This window comes from Odontesthes bonariensis, chromosome 22 (genome assembly GCF_027942865.1).
Source record: "Odontesthes bonariensis isolate fOdoBon6 chromosome 22, fOdoBon6.hap1, whole genome shotgun sequence".
NCBI classification, from domain to species: Eukaryota; Metazoa; Chordata; class Actinopteri; order Atheriniformes; family Atherinopsidae; genus Odontesthes; species Odontesthes bonariensis.
In genome coordinates, this window is record NC_134527.1 from 4,202,871 (window position 1) to 4,220,216 (window position 17,346).

Here is a 17,346-nt window from a genome sequence, read left to right on the forward strand (position 1 = left end):
AAGCAAGCGCACACACACACTTCTCCAAACACAACCTGATAAAACGCTTTGCCCCGGTGGGATTTCCAGCTACTTTACTAGTTTATAGCATCTAAAGTGCCCAACTATGCAGCAACATCCTTCTGTACCTATTATTGCAAATTAAAATAAATAGAGGCACATCATTATGTGCATCTACTAGGGCTGAGCAATTTTATCCATACTGCGATATATATCGATATTTCGTTTCCCGATAAAGTATCGATTTATTTTTTTAATATAGTACTTTTTTTTTTAAAACAAACTTTATTGAAAAGTCAGACGTTACAATTAGTGAAAACACAGAACATTAAGGTAATACAATACAATGCCGGGGGGTCACATTATACAAAACAGTGATAAATTAGTTCATAAAAATTTATAAATGTATAAAGTGCACAGCTCTCACGTTTGTGACATGTTCGTTTGTTTCTGTTTGTCTGGCGGTGTTGTCCTTCCGGTTCAAAGGTCGGACCACTGGTCCAATCAGCGACGATTCATGTCAAATCACACTCTCCCTTTTTTTCAGAAAATTATGTAAGTGTATCGAATCCTATCGTATCGTGTTGTATCGAATTGTATCGAATCACATCGAATTGAATGGAATCGTATCGAATTGTATCGAATTGTATTGAATCGTATCGAATCGAATGGAATCGTATCGAATTGTGTCGTATCGTATCGTATCAAATCGTATCGTATCAAATCGTATCGTATCGTATCGAATCACATCAAATTGTATCGTATCGAATTGAATCGTATTGAATCGTATCGAATTGTATTGTATCGAATTGTATTGAATCATATTGAATCAAATTATATCGAATCGAATTGTATTGAATCGAATCGTATCGTATCACATCGAATTGAATCGTATCGAATTGAATCGAATTGAATCGTATCGAATTGTATCGAATCGTATCGAATCATATCATATTGAATCGAATTGTATGGAATTGTATCGAATCCTATCATATAATTAGTGTATCGCTACAGCCCGAGCATCTACCCTGTGAAAATCTATTTGAATTTAACAGTAAAAAGTCACAAATTCAATTGCCACTGACTGTGAGTACTTTGGAAGATGTATGACTCTTTTGAGTGATTGTTATTTTTATGTTTTAAGGATTTTATGTAGCCGTAAAGCTCTGAGAAGTAAACTGTACAAATAAACTTGTCTTAAATACACAAGCATGTGGATTAACCTGAGGATGGATTTACAGATTGTACTCAGCACAGTGAGGGGGGAATTCTGTCTGTAAGGGAAAACAAATCACTGCAGTCGAGTTGAACCTAACTTTACTGTACTGCACTACACCATGTAATGGAAAAATGTCATTGGTGTTATATAGGTCCAAAAAGCTTTTTGGCTTTAGAGAGCAGGATGGTTGGGAGATAAGCACAATGTGCAAGTCAATATTTGGATCATTTTCATGGCAGAGCAGAAGTATTTAAAGGTGCAAATCTCACAATCTGGTGAAGCCAGAGGTACCGCGGCTGCTGATCTGTTTCTGCGTTTTTATTTTTAGTTATCTAAAGTTTTTATTTGGCAGTTTATAGAAAATGAACATGCAGCACAACGTTGTGTGAAAGAGGACGATTGTGTGAGTGTAGTAGATGCAAAAGAGTTTGAGTGGCTTTAGATGTGAATCCAGTGTGCGTTATCACCCCATCTGAACGCCGGTGGGTGCAACGTTGCCAATGGTTTTCATCTGTTTGCTTCTCTCTTACTGTCTGTACTTATTTACAGGATAAACTGTATGTTCATACAGCCTCATTCGCCTGAAACTGGGCCGTGTTTAAGCTCTAACAAACACTTGTGCCCCACATTTGCAGCCAATATGCTCTGATCCCAAAGCAGGCTCACAAATACGATGTTTTCTGTTGTTGTTGCTGATAAAACTGGCAGAGAAGTAGATAAATATACAGTAAGATCTGTTAGATCATTTAATCTTAAGAAGTCAAAAACTTAGTTAGCAAATCCATAACTTTCCCTACCGAACTGAAAAACTAGAATGCATTAGACTGCTGTAACGGCCTGCTCACTGGGCTCTCTAAACGGGCTGTAAGACAGCTGCAGTACATCCAGAACGCTGCTGCTCGAGTCCTGACTAGAACCAGGAAATACGACCATATTAGTCCAGTGCTCAGGTCTCTGCACTGGCTTCCTGTCGCTCAGAGAATAGACTTTAAAACAGCTCTGCTCTTCATGGTGTAGGGCCAAAGCACATCTCTGACATGTTAGAGCCACATGAACCAGCTGAGAGCCTCAGGGAGGGGTGTCCTGCCCCAGGGAGGGGTCTACTGCCCCAGGGAGGGGTCTCCTGCCCCAGGGAGGGGTGTCCTGCTTGGGCCCAGAGTCAGGACTAAACAAGGTTTCAGTTTGATGCTCCTAAAATCTGGAACAGTCTTCCAGAAGATGTGAGACAGGCCTCAACTCTGACAATGTTTAAATCCAGGCTGAAAACAGTTCTATTTAGCTGTGCATATGACACCTGAAAGTGTTTTGTCTGCACTCTGCGCTTTTAAATGAATGAATTAATTATTATTTTCATGTTTTAATGATTTTATGTAGCTGTAAAGCACTTTGAATCGTGCTCTACAAATAAACAAATTAACCCTATGCTTGTGCAATTTTACAACCATCAAGAAGTCAGTAAGTAAACCAATTTCCCTTTTAGAATAAATCCAGTTGCTACGCACAAAATCTGAAGTCTAATGATGATTTTATTTCTCATCTGCAGCTTCTGCTGGCCGTAAGCACATCCCCACCTCCCAAAACACCCAAAAGCTGGACTCCCATAACGCTGCTAAACAATAAAATAAGAATGTCAAACGTAACATACGGTATGAGCTAAACAAAAGGTTGGAGCAGTACTGTCAAGAACTATGGAGACAATGTGACATTTGATATTCACAAAAGTGAGGACCGCTGGTTCCTGTTAGTTAGTCGCCCACTCCATCTAACCGCTGTGCCAAAGCAAGTAGAGTGAGTCAAAGCAAAACCTTTCTCTCAACAAACCGACAAAGGAAACATCGGGCTGCGACTCATACTGTATTTGGTTCTATCATTGACTTATAATCTTTATCTGAAAGCAGCGTGAGACGGCTTTGATGTCAGCAGCGCTGCGCGGAGGAAATCACAAAGACTTTGTTGCTGCTCATCGTGTTACCGTAACAATTCAATTCATTTTTATTTATATATAGCGCCAAATACAACAAATGTCATCTCAAGGCACTTAGATAATAAAGTCCAATTCAAGCCAATTGGAATTAAATTAATTGTAATCATAATTATTTATAAAATAATCCATTTCATTCATGTAGAGCCAATTCAAAAACTATTTCCTAGCTAAGGAAACCAACAGACTGCACTGAAACTTGTCTTCAGTCCAGCGTGCCTGAGGCGACTGTGGAGAGGAACGACTCCCTTTGAACAGGAAGCACCGCACCATTCACAACCTGGCTGACCTTATATGTATTCACGCTGTATTCACTCACCCATCCAAATGATTAAATTCAGGAGTTCCAACCTCTTCCATGGCCCAGGCGTATGAATTCAAGCCCCTCGGCATGCAGACTGCTTCTGCAAACAACTGTTAAAGAATGGGTCACTCTCAGGAGATGAGGAGCTCAGTGAATTCCAGCGTGGTGCCGTGAAAGGATAACAAGTCCAGTCGCTGCTGAATATTCAGCTGTCAGTGGTGTTAGAACAAAGTGGAAGTGATTGGGAGCTACACGAACTGGTAGGCCTCGTATTCGGATGCTGAGGCGCCGACTTTCTGCAGAGTCAATCCCTACAGACCTCCAACCTTCATGGGACCTTCAGATTAGCTCCAGAACTGGTGTGGAAGAACCTGACCGGCCTGCACAGAGTCCTCAACCCGATAGAACACCTTCTGTCCAACATCAGTGTCTGACCTCACCAATGTGCTTCTGGAAGAACGGTCAAACACTCCCATAAACACTCCTAAACCTTGTGGAAAGGTTGAAGCTGTTATAGCTGCAAAGGGTGGGCCGACCTCATATTAAACCCTCTGGATTAAAGGGATAGTTCGCCTCTTTTGACATGAAGCTGTATGACATCCCATATCAGCAACATCATTTATGAACATCTTCTTACCCCCTGCTGCGTCCTGTGAGCAGAGTTCCAGCCTCGTTTTGGTGTTGATGAAAGTTGTCTGGCTAGTTTGAGGGGCCACAAAAATAAAGTGTTTTGCTTCTCAAAACAATATGTGTTCAACAGAGTAATACATTTGCATCACAAAAGAGTTCTCCAGGAAAAAGTCAGACCTCACAATCGCTTGGCCCTATTTTCTCTCCCTTCGTATCACTGCCTGCTGTGTAAACCGTGCAGACCGAGCAGCAAACACTGTAACAGGCGCAGCTGTTGGCAGGCACTTGTCACTAGCTGCATGATGGCTAGAGGCCAGTGTAGACTCATGCTAATGACCAGCTGAGCCAGTTGCTAGCCCAGTTAGCTGCTATAGGCTCATCATGCTAGTTGCAAACCTAGGTATGTAAATGCTGGCATTTGTCAGTTTGTCATTAGTCTTAATTTTTGGCTAACCTCCTTTATAAAACATATATTTTGCTGCTTCACTTGGAAAAATGTTGTTTGAGTGTAAATAACTAGCAGCTAAGCAACAGCAGAATCATCTGGTAGACTACAGTAAGGGCTATGAAATGATCAAACCACTGTCTGACTTCACATGGTTCCATATAAAGCAGAAGTTCAAACAGAGGCCCTCAAAATAAAGAAGAAAGTTTACAACGTTCTTACCATAAATAGGCCTATTAACATGAAAATAAAAAGTGAAAATCAGATCCACACACTGCTGTGACCCCACAGTGATGCCACCAATGGCATAGGACCTCTAAAAGATACAGGCTTAATGTAAATGCTTGCATTTATAAGTAAAACCCTGCATACATCTTACATGAACTAAGCAGAAAAAATGCTTTTTGTGTGAGTGGGTGGTACAAGTGCACACAGAATATTATTCAGTATCTTTTCTGATGTCAGTATCAAATACCCTTTGTGAGATATGTGCAAAAATATAAATAAATTAAACAGTAGCTGATTGCTAAAAAAGTTAAAAGAGGGTAAATACAGCAGCACAGCTGCAATATTAAACACACTGCCAGCCTTTCAAGTGCTCAAGCTCCAACGGAAAGGGATCATTGTGGTTTTCAATGTACTTCAATGTATGCAGTACTTCAGTACAAACAAGAAAAAAGGGATAAAATTGGAAACAAAATGCTTCAAAGTGAATAAACAGGCAGTTTGCTTGTGATGTTAGCTTGTTTTTCTGGAATACACATCTGAACAATGCCACAGAACACAATGCAGCGGACTCTAAGTGGCTCTTCTCATCAAAACTACTTCCTCTCTACTGCATCCTTTTATAGGGGAAGACAGCTGGTCAGTTTCCAACTGATAAAACTTATTTCAATTAGCAACATTTACCCTCGCCGCCTTAAACCGGGAAGCTGCTCATGTCTGCTTCTGACTGAAAACCTTTGGTTTGAATGGTTAGCATGAAGTTTGAGTGAAATGGCATTATCTCTAAATTATATAATACCTAAAGCAGGATTACGGGATGAATTGCTGGCTGCATCATGTCGATATAGTGGACCGGTCAAAGTCTTTGGATAAATCTTCCCCACACATCGAGTGTTTTGTGGTATTTCAACCCTAAAAAATAGTCATAGTCCTTAGGTGCTATGGAGAAGAAGGCAGCTCCCGTTAAGTATTAAGAAATACATCCAAAGAACCGTAACAGCACACAAACCAGAGACAGTGGCACCGGCTCTCTCTTACAAAGCATTCAGCAGCCATGCATCCCTCATTTGAAAGTCTTTACATGAGCAGAAAGTCCATAAAAATACAACTTTCGATGAAGCATTAAAACTTTTCAATGAAACTCACCCATGGATTGCTGTGTCAGCTGTCCAGCTCCTCTGTCTTTGTCTGTGTCATCGGTGGTTTGAGCCCCGCACAGCTCTACTTCAGCCCAGTTCACTTCCTGGGCCGGCTATTCAGAGCTGCTGCTCAGTGTCACAACACCCTCCCTTTAACCACAAGAGAAACTGGCTGCAGCCCTCATGCAAACACAGACCGGCAGACAAACAGAGGCCGTGCAAAAAAGGGAAACTTACTCACGTGCATAGTGCAACAGTTTCTTAAGACATATCATATGTACTTCAGCTCATATCCAGGGCCATGTTTCAGTAGTTGTGTGACTGAAGCCAGAAATTCATGATAAACTTCCTCTTTATTGTGTAGCAAAGCCACTCCTTTTGATCAGGAAATATGTTGCATCTGTGTATAACCTGAGATCTGTTGCTTTACATTCACACTAACACCCGCTGTGATGGACCATGCACCGCGAGTTTCCTCTTTAGCAAAAACTGTCAACTATTTTCTGGTTTCAGCTTCTAAAATGTGAGGATTCAAAATTTCTCCAGTGTTTGGTGATTTTTAACTGACAAAACAAATGATCTAAAAATGGAACCGTAAATATTCAAGACTTTCCTCAAACACAGGTTAATCATGCAAGGAAGGGTGACCAACGATTATGTTTCAAGAACATGCAACCTCCAGTGGTCGTGGAGGCAACTGCATGTGAAGGGTGTCAACGTCAATGGTGTCTGCTGCTGTGATGCTGGCTGAAAGTTATAAAAACAGGATTTTATTAGAGCAGCGCGACAGTCTGGAAATACTGGAACACATAGTTTTAATGGGCTGATTTTCAGTCATTTAACTGTTTGAGAAAAGTAACACAAAGTTACATGAGGGAGATCAGCTTCTTTGTGGAGTTTGCATGTTCCTAGGTTACTGTAGCCTCACAATATGGTGATTCCTGGTTTCTTTGTGGAGTTTGCACGTGCCTAGGTTACTGTAGCCTCACAATATGGTGATTCCTGGTTTCTTTGTGGAGTTTGCATGTGCCTAGGTTACTGTAGCCTCACAATATGGTGATTCCTGGTTTCTTTGTGGAGTTTGCACGTGCCTAGGTTACTGTAGCCTCACAATATGGTGATTCCTGGTTTCTTTGTGGAGTTTGCACATGCCTAGGTTACTGTAGCCTCACAATATGGTGATTCCTGGTTTCTTTGTGGAGTTTGCACGTGCCTAGGGTACTGTAGCCTCACAATAAGGTGATTCCTGGTTTCTTTATGGAGTTTGCACATGCCTAGGGTACTGCAGCCTCACAATAAGGTGATTCCTGGTTTCTTTGTGGAGTTTGCACGTGCCTAGAGTACTGTAGCCTCACAATAAGGTGATTCCTGGTTTCTTTATGGAGTTTGCACGTGCCTAGGTTACTGCAGCCTCACAATAAGGTGATTCCTGGTTTCTTTGTGGAGTTTGCACGTGCCTAGGGTACTGTAGCCTCACAATAAGGTGATTCCTGGTTTCTTTATGGAGTTTGCACATGCCTAGGGTACTGCAGCCTCACAATAAGGTGATTCCTGGTTTCTTTGTGGAGTTTGCACGTGCCTAGGTTACTGTAGCCTCACAATAAGGTGATTCCTGGTTTCTTTGTGGAGTTTGCACGTGCCTAGAGTACTGTAGCCTCACAATAAGGTGATTCCTGGTTTCTTTATGGAGTTTGCACATGCCTAGGGTACTGCAGCCTCACAATAAGGTGATTCCTGGTTTCTTTGTGGAGTTTGCACATGCCTAGGGTAATGCAGCCTCACAATAAGGTGATTCCTGGTTTCTTTGTGGAGTTTGCATGTGCCTAGGGTACTGCAGCCTCACAATAAGGTGATTCATGGTTTCTTTGTGGAGTTTGCACATGCCTAGGGTACTGCAGCCTCACAATAAGGTGATTCATGGTTTCTTTGTGGAGTTTGCACATGCCTAGGGTACTGCAGCCTCACAATAAGGTGATTCCTGGTTTCTTTGTGGAGTTTGCACATGCCTAGGGTACTGTAGCCTCACAATAAGGTGATTCCTGGTTTCTTTGTGGAGTTTGCACGTGCCTAGGGTACTGCAGCCTCACAATAAGGTGATTCCTGGTTTCTTTGTGGAGTTTGCACATGCCTAGGGTACTGCAGCCTCACAATAAGCTGATTCCTGGTTTCTTTGTGGAGTTTGCACGTGCCTAGGTTACTGTAGCCTCACAATAAGGTGATTCCTGGTTTCTTTGTGGAGTTTGCACGTGCCTAGGTTACTGTAGCCTCACAATAAGGTGATTCCTGGTTTCTTTGTGGAGTTTGCACGTGCCTAGGGTAATGCAGCCTCACAATATGGTGATTCCTGGTTTCTTTGTGGAGTTTGCACGTGCCTAGGGTACTGTAGCCTCACAATAAGGTGATTCCTGGTTTCTTTATGGAGTTTGCACATGCCTAGGGTACTGCAGCCTCACAATAAGGTGATTCCTGGTTTCTTTGTGGAGTTTGAACGTGCCTAGGTTACTGTAGCCTCACAATAAGGTGATTCCTGGTTTCTTTGTGGAGTTTGCACGTGCCTAGAGTACTGTAGCCTCACAATAAGGTGATTCCTGGTTTCTTTATGGAGTTTGCACATGCCTAGGGTACTGCAGCCTCACAATAAGGTGATTCCTGGTTTCTTTGTGGAGTTTGCACGTGCCTAGGGTACTGTAGCCTCACAATAAGGTGATTCCTGGTTTCTTTGTGGAGTTTGCACGTGCCTAGGTTACTGCAGCCTCACAATAAGGTGATTCCTGGTTTCTTTGTGGAGTTTGCACGTGCCTAGGGTACTGTAGCCTCACAATAAGGTGATTCATGGTTTCTTTGTGGAGTTTGCACGTGCCTAGGTTACTGTAGCCTCACAATATGGTGATTCCTGGTTTCTTTGTGGAGTTTGCACATGCCTAGGGTACTGTAGCCTCACAATAAGGTGATTCCTGGTTTCTTTGTGGAGTTTGCACATGCCTAGGGTACTGTAGCCTCACAATAAGGTGATTCCTGGTTTCTTTGTGGAGTTTGCACATGCCTAGGGTACTGTAGCCTCACAATAAGGTGATTCCTGGTTTCTTTGTGGAGTTTGCACGTGCCTAGGTTACTGTAGCCTCACAATAAGGTGATTCATGGTTTCTTTGTGGAGTTTGCACATGCCTAGGGTACTGTAGCCTCACAATAAGGTGATTCCTGGTTTCTTTGTGGAGTTTGCACGTGCCTAGGTTACTGTAGCCTCACAATAAGGTGATTCCTGGTTTCTTTGTGGAGTTTGCATGTGCCTAGGTTACTGTAGCCTCACAATAAGGTGATTCCTGGTTTCTTTGTGGAGCTTGCATGTGCCTAGGTTACTGTAGCCTCACAATAAGGTGATTCCTGGTTTCTTTGTGGAGTTTGCACGTGCCTAGGTTACTGTAGCCTCACAATAAGGTGATTCCTGGTTTCTTTGTGGAGTTTGCACGTGCCTAGGGTACTGTAGCCTCACAATAAGGTGATTCCTGGTTTCTTTGTGGAGTTTGCACGTGCCTAGGTTACTGTAGCCTCACAATAAGGTGATTCCTGGTTTCTTTGTGGAGTTTGCATGTGCCTAGGTTACTGTAGCCTCACAATAAGGTGATTCCTGGTTTCTTTGTGGAGTTTGCACGTGCCTAGGGTAATGCAGCCTCACAATAAGGTGATTCCTGGTTTCTTTGTGGAGCTTGCATGTTCCTAGGGTACTGTAGCCTCACAATAAGGTGATTCCTGGTTTCTTTGTGAAGTTTGCACGTGCCTAGGGTACTGTAGCCTCACAATAAGGTGATTCCTGGTTTCTCTGTGGAGTTTGCATGTGCCTAGGGTACTGTAGTCTCACAATAAGGTGATTCCTGGTTTCTTTGTGAAGTTTGCACATGCCTAGGTTACTGTAGCCTCACAATAAGGTGATTCCTGGTTTCTTTGTGAAGTTTGCACGTGCCTAGGTTACTGTAGCCTCACAATAAGGTGATTCCTGGTTTCTTTGTGAAGTTTGCACGTGCCTAGGTTACTGTAGCCTCACAATAAGGTGATTCCTGGTTTCTTTGTGGAGTTTGCACGTGCCTAGGTTACTGTAGCCTCACAATAAGGTGATTCCTGGTTTCTTTGTGGAGTTTGCACGTGCCTAGGTTACTGTAGCCTCACAATATGGTGATTCCTGGTTTCTTTGTGGAGTTTGCACGTGCCTAGGTTACTGTAGCCTAACAATAAGGTGATTCCTGGTTTCTTTGTGGAGTTTGCACGTGCCTAGGTTACTGTAGCCTCACAATAAGGTGATTCCTGGTTTCTTTGTGGAGTTTGCACATGCCTAGGGTACTGCAGCCTCACAATAAGGTGATTCATGGTTTCTTTGTGGAGTTTGCACGTGCCTAGGGTACTGCAGCCTCACAATAAGGTGATTCCTGGTTTCTTTGTGGAGTTCTCATGTGGCTAGTTTTTCTCCAGGTACATTTCAGCTTCCTCCCACAGTCCCTAAACATGTGTACGGTGAACCTGTGACTGTAAGTGAGAGTGTGTGCAGTAATTTGTTTCTGTGCCAAAGTTTTTGCTGAAACGTCATTTAGTTTAACCAATTCTTAAATGTGTGATGTGTAATATGAAAGACTCCCACAGATGAAAGGGATTAACTGGGGTAAAACCGTCTGTAGTTGTGTGGCTAATAAAAAGTCAGAGGCTGACAGAGAGAACCACGTGCACACTGAAGTTTAAGGGCAAAAGTGCACCTCGAATTATCATTCTACAAACCTCAGTTTGCTCTGTTTCGGTTTGCCAAGAAATAATTTTATGAGTCAGCATAACAGTGCCTGTAGAATGTTGTGGGTTTAGGTCTGCTTAAATTTAGCTCTTTCATCTCAAAACCAGTATCCTAGCAACCCAACTAAAACAGAGTAGACACAGCACATGGATTTCTAACCAGTCATTATAGATCCTACAACTCTTCATTTGTATCAGCCTGCGTAAACCTCAGTGGCTCAGAGTGCCCACAAAACTCTGAGTTTTGGTTAGTTTCCCATCTCTGGAGCAAAGCTCTCACTGCTTTAATGAGTTAACAGGAAAATCAGAACTTTTGTCCTCTTTGGAAAACATTTTCCCTTTTTTTTCTCCATTGCTTTGTGTTGCCCTTTTTAGACAAATATAGAATAAAATCCACTCCCTTTCTTTCTTTCTTTTTAAACTTATTCATAAGCTAGGGGTAAAATCTTTTTTTTTTGCAAATGTGTTTAGTTAAAGAAGTTGATAATAGTGGTAAGTAACATGTTATTAGTAGGGCTGGGCAACGATTACAATTTTTAATCTAATTATTCACATGATTTCCCTGATTAATCACAATTAATCACATTTGTATGCTAAATGTTTAAAATCAAACTAAATTAAAAGCCTTTTTTTCAGCTTCCACTTCACCTGTGTGGTCTGGAGTGCACGTGCACACTCTCACTGCCCATTCTTTCCTTCAAAAATACGAGTTTCTGTGTGAAAAAACTTATTTCAATGCAATTTATATGTCATAATCAGGGGTGCACATAAGATTTTTGGTCTTGTTCTCAGGGGAGAACCTAGGGTTGTTGCTCGGTCCTTACATTTTAAATGCATTTTGTTGAGTGGACCACTGGGTCTCTGGTGTTACGTCTGTTTTCATCATCAGTTGCTTGAACTGATGCTTATCAAACGCTGGATGACTAAAGTTTTTGCTACCTGCATAAAAGGCGCCGTTTTTGTTCGCCAGAGTGGGATTTTCACGGCATATTCTGTGCGTTCTTCGTTCCTTTGAAGCAGCTGACCTCCTGCAGCCACAATAGTGCCAAATTACAACAAATGTCATCTCAAGTAGAGGTGGGTACTAACGAGTTACATTTACTTGAGTAAGTTTTTGAAAAAATCGTACTTCTAGGAGTAGTTTTAAATCTCTATACTTTTTACTTTTCCTTGAGTAGATGTGTGCAGCAGAAACTGTCCTCTTACTCCGCTACATTAGGCTACAATGAGCTGGTTACTTTTCTTCTTACCTCTTTGGTATTCTACGCCTCATTATTTTTATCCCCCCGCGTACGCCTCATTTTAATGTTTTATTCTGACAGAGAGAGAGACTTCCACCAAAGGCTCTACCACCTGACTGTGTTCCACCAATCAGACGCAGCCGTGCGGTCTGGTCACGTGACCGTACTCGATCTCAGCGGCGGGACGGGTTAGCTTTAGCATTAGCAGTCGTAGCAAACAAAGAAAGAAACAGATGAAAAATGTCAGAACCAACGGTGGGAAATGAAGACGCAGACGAGGCCTCATACTGAAAGCATGTTTACCTTACAAAGAGTGAGAAACAGCAGCTATATTATGTGTCTTCTGTGTCAACCAAAACAAACGCACATTTCAGCAGAAACTCAACATCTAACTTGAGGAAACATGTAGCGCTAAGTTTCCTAAACTCGTTTTTTCCCCCCATGGATAGATGAATGTTTGTTTTTTAGGTTACATATGGGTTACATATGTTTTAAACATTTCCTAAGTCTCTTTTATTTTTTATTGAAGAACTTGAATTTACCTGGATTATTTTAATTTAAGCTATTTTGTAATTAATTAATTCATTTTAATTTATTTTATCAATTGGATGAACTCTAATTTGGCTAAAGATGATTATTTAGTATTTTTGTCTGTCTGATTGAATGCTTGTGTTAAAAAATAAATCAGACGTTACTCAACAGTTACTCAGTACTGGAGTAGTTTTTTCACCGAGCACTTTTGATCGCACATGAGCCCCACGCGCACCACCTATGTAATCCCAAATCATATCTTTTAAAATGGAATATCTCTCTGGAGTTTGCTCCTTGTCCACTACAAAACAAAACATTACCGGCTCTTTTTAGCAGGAGGCCTCTGACATCTCAAAACAGTAAAAAAATGCAGGACTTGCCTTGAGCCTGGAATAGTTATATAACCAGAAACTGTGTATAAAGGGACACGGCCTCAGTAACCTTTCAAACCAGCCAATCATTTCACGTTGGCTTTATATTTCTGACCCGACAGGTTCGGACATCTTTTGTCTAAATTCTGTGGCTGGCATTCGAAATGTTTAGCTCAGTAGTTCAACTTTTTACCAGAATATACAATCCCTTATGTGGAAATTTGGCAGAGAAAGTGAAGATTGTGCATTTCTCATGTTTATATGACGACCGGTTTAGTTTCCCACCCTAAGTGATCAAACTAGGACTGCCACAGCTCACACCACTTCCTCTCTGTGTGTGAAGTTATGGGGAAACCACTGATCCAGCCTGCAAACTTCTTGTTGCTTGAAACAATTCATTAAAGATTTCTGTGTGGGAGGCAACATGCAAAGGGCGATTTCTGGGTTGCAGTTTTCCTCTGAAGATGCGATTTGGGGGAGAAAGACATAAGAAAGGTGGAGGTGTATGCACAAGCATGCGGTGAGAATGTGGGAGGTGTGAAGAGATGCGTGTAGGAGGGCAGATGTGCACAGAAACTGTTTATTTTTCTAATGTTAGAGAAATTGTGGGCAGAGAGACATTTGATACGTCACATTTTTTTGTTTAGGGACTACCACTGAAATATGACCGTGTGTGACATCTGTCTATTTTTGTTTATTCATTCATGGAACAATTTACTATACAGGCAGTGAACCACTCAAAAGCCTTTTATTCGGAGTATTGGTCAGACTCTTTTTATTCCCACTAAATGAAAAAGTCCTTTCAAACTGCTTTAAAGAACGATATGAAATGACAATAATGTAACAGAGCTTGAATGTTTAGAGGAGATGTGAAGCGATCACAGTCTGTGAGGAAGGAAAACAAACATTCCTGCTCACAGACGCTCCTACGGAAACAATATTTAACCTAACAAGCATAGTTTTGGACAGTAGGAGGAAGCTAAGTACTCAGAGAGAACCCATGCATGCAGAGAACATGCAAACACCAGCCGAGAGTCAGACCAGAAACCTTCCTGTTGTGAAGCAACAGTTTTCACATCGACTTGACTAGTTTTACTTGAAGTTTTTTCAATTATCACGTTCGTAATTGATTTGTAACACTCAAAAGTTTAATCCACACAGGTCATCAAACTTAAATCTGTTTATCCTTTTATGAAACCTTCTTAAATACCGGCCCCGTTTAAAGCCCTGAAAACATGTATTTAGTAACTTCTAATCCTAAACTACGTGTTTTTAAGACATAAAAGTGAGAGTTTGTCTCGTGCATTTAAGTTGGTGGACTAATCTTTCCTTTGTAAAAGCAAAAAAATAGAGAAACATTATTAAATATGTCACTATCATGTTGTCCCGTCTCACTCTTTTCCTTGGCTTTTAATACCACGTAGGCTGTTGATTTTATGTACACAGATATTTTATTTGGGGCGGGGTGGAGAGTTTGTTTATTTATTTAGTATGTTTCATTGTATTTATTTTATTGTACAGCACTTTGGAAACCTTTGTGTTTATTTAAACTGTGCTTTATAAATAAAGTGGATTGCATTGGACTCAGTGGAATGTGTCGGGGTCCTTAGACAACACGGAGGCTGCATATGCAGCTGAATTTAAAGACTGAATTTAATCATTTCATACACTCCAAGACTCTTTGAAACGGCTACTTTCTATTTTCACCCGTATATAAACAGTCCTCACAGCATATCCTGTGAGTTGTAAAGCTGTGTGACCAGTTAACACTCAAATGAAACCCAAAGGATTGTCTTGTTTCTGCGTACAACCTAAGGCGCCTCTCAGGAACTTCATTTTCCCTTTTCAACATAAACAAACACAAAACTCCAACACAACACTCAGTTACACACAATAACAATCAGTATCCATATTGATAAAGACAGTAAAAAAAAGGTACATAAATGGGTAAATAAAAGAAAAGAAGAATGGGAGCACAACAGTGTGTCCCATTATTATGACCTTCCAGGGAATCCCTGTAAAAGAATGGAAGATGGGGCGAAAGTATTTCAAATAAGATTTCCAAACCTCATAAAACTGGTTGGAGTTTGAATGTGATACAAAAGTCAAGTATTCCAGAGGCACCAACTCAAACAGCACTTTATGCCGTCCCTTAACATTTGGTTCCTTATTGCTGATCCACTGCAATAAAATATTCTTCCTCGCTGCAAATGTAAGAATACAAAACAGTCTTTGATTTGTTAAGCTCACACCTTTAGCAGGAAGGCCTGCTATAAGAGACAGTGGGTCCATCCCCAGCTTTAATCCCAGCATCTTTTCAATTTCTGTGAAGACATTAGACCAATATTTCTGCAGCTTATGACCAAAGACAATGAGTTAGAGTGCCAATTTCTGTTTTACATTAGACAAACTGGTGTTGAACTCATGCATCCTATGCAAAAATCTTAATCTGTATTGATTTGTGTATTATATAATTACTTTATCTGTAAATAACGATAAAAGTCATGCCTGGGGATTTTGAATTTCTCAACGATAACACAGTTTTTCTATTTATTTGTGAAGATGTTCATGAGTTGTCGGTTTTAAACATTGTGTCAGTTTGCATATGGGGGAGGATGTAGATTAGCAACAGTCTGAAGCTAATTCCTAGAAAGTCTGTTCAAAGGATGTCAGAAGTGGTGTCTGAAATAAGACAGGATTTTATCATTTTTCATGTTTTTTTGAGACTTTCTACATTCCAAGAAGCTAATAACATTGCTTTTTTTGTCTAGAGAGGCTTTGATCCGTGCTCCCATTTATCTTGGCGGCTGCACAGTTTCTAAGAAAAACACACTCAAGAATCTACAAAGAGATTCTGGGTCCTTTCTCTCGGTTTTCTTCTGTTACACAGTGAATATCGGACCTGTTTAATCGAAAAAAAGATGCAAAAATTCACTATTTCGTTTGTATCATGAGAGCAGCGAGAAACAAACCTCTTCAGAGCTAACACCTGCCCTTCATCAAACTTTAGATGAATCTGAAACTATTCCTTTGATCCTTCGTGGCCCCTGAGCGGCAGCTTTAACACACATTCTGTCAGCGTCGGGCCTTTGCTCGCCAGTTTCTGAGCTCTTCCGGTGTGTCAGTCTGACCACTCTGGTTTGAAATGGCTATTCATAGCATGGTGCATGCTGTATGTCTCTAGAACCAGATGTGCAGCGTTTGCATGTTCACATAATAAATAGCCACATCAAAGCTCACTATAAATAAATCACTCTGAACCAAGTCACCGTTCACAGCCACCAGAAATAAACAAATTTGTTGCTTTCATTCTTTTAAATTAGCTCTGAGCTATTCTTTTCAGCCAAACCTGCAGTCAGAACAATACTTTAACAGACAGTAAGGCCTGGAACTGCAAATCTCACTAACACTATGCAATGTTTTACAAGGACATGAAACGCTGACAACTTAAATCACAAAGGGGCCAACCCTAAAGCATAGGCTGAAATGTTCAACTTTCAATGGGACCACAAGTTTCTATCTGAAAATTCAACATAGCTGCCCTGCATGTAAGAAAAGGGGGGGGGGGTCATCTCAAGGCACTTCTAAGATACAATCCAATCAAATCCAATTAATTAAAGTTCAAATTAGTCCAATTTGTACACACAAAGCCCGTTAAAAGAAAGTAGCGTCGCTAAGGAAACCAACAGGTTGCTCTGAAACTTGCAGGAGCAGGAGATGATATATCCAAAAAAGTTTTTAATGAGGAGCAGGAGTTCACAAGGCTCTCCAAGAGAGAAACAAAGCAGGCTATGGAAGTTATCTATTAATATATATAATCTCCCAAAATGAGAGAAGTACATCTATGAAAAATGATCAAAAAAAAAATCACTCCACTGGGAGGAAAAACAAGAATGCTATGAAACTGAAACTCGACTTTAGCAAGACTATATTATAAAAGTTAATCAGAACAAAAACAACCAAAATGGTAACTCGGAACTTGGACTATGGCTTAGAAAGGCGAGAGTGAAGCACGTTAGACCAACAGATACGACACACTGGCACCAGACAAAGGGAGACGCAGACTCTTATGGGTCATTCCACCGAATGGGTGCCATCTGCTTGTTGTAAGTCTCCCAAAATGAAGTATTTTTTTATACATTTTTCAAAACTGAATCTCGTAACTCACATCTGTAACTATTCAAAATGTGCATCGGTCCATCTCAAGTGCTTTTATTTAATTTTTTACAAGGTTTTTAAGCCAAAAATGGTTGCATTTGTTTCAGTCCTGTTACCAAAACACAATGCCTTTGAGCATACTGTAAATCCAGGGTGCGCAAGTTTGTTCTGAAATCGCCGCCGTTCACTGAGGAAATCATGTTATGAAGCCGCCACTAGCAGCCAGGCTTCCGAGCCGAGGGCTGCCCGGCTTCAGGAGGGGGGGGGGGAGAGTCAAGTTTTTTTCTACAATTCTAGGTCATCATTGGCTAAATCAACAAAAACTCATCACT

General features: G+C 41.0%; 1 protein-coding gene across 1 annotated transcript in view; it reads right to left on the reverse strand.

Moving 5' to 3' along the window:
- sh3bp2 (SH3-domain binding protein 2) overlaps window positions 1–6,039 on the reverse strand; it is a 29,374-nt gene extending 23,335 nt beyond the window's left edge. The window contains exon 1 of the mRNA XM_075456008.1: window positions 5,951–6,039. The gene's annotated coding sequence lies outside the window, so the exon portion shown is untranslated. The remainder of the gene's footprint in view (window positions 1–5,950) is intronic.
- Between the last annotated feature and the right edge of the window lie 11,307 nt (window positions 6,040–17,346).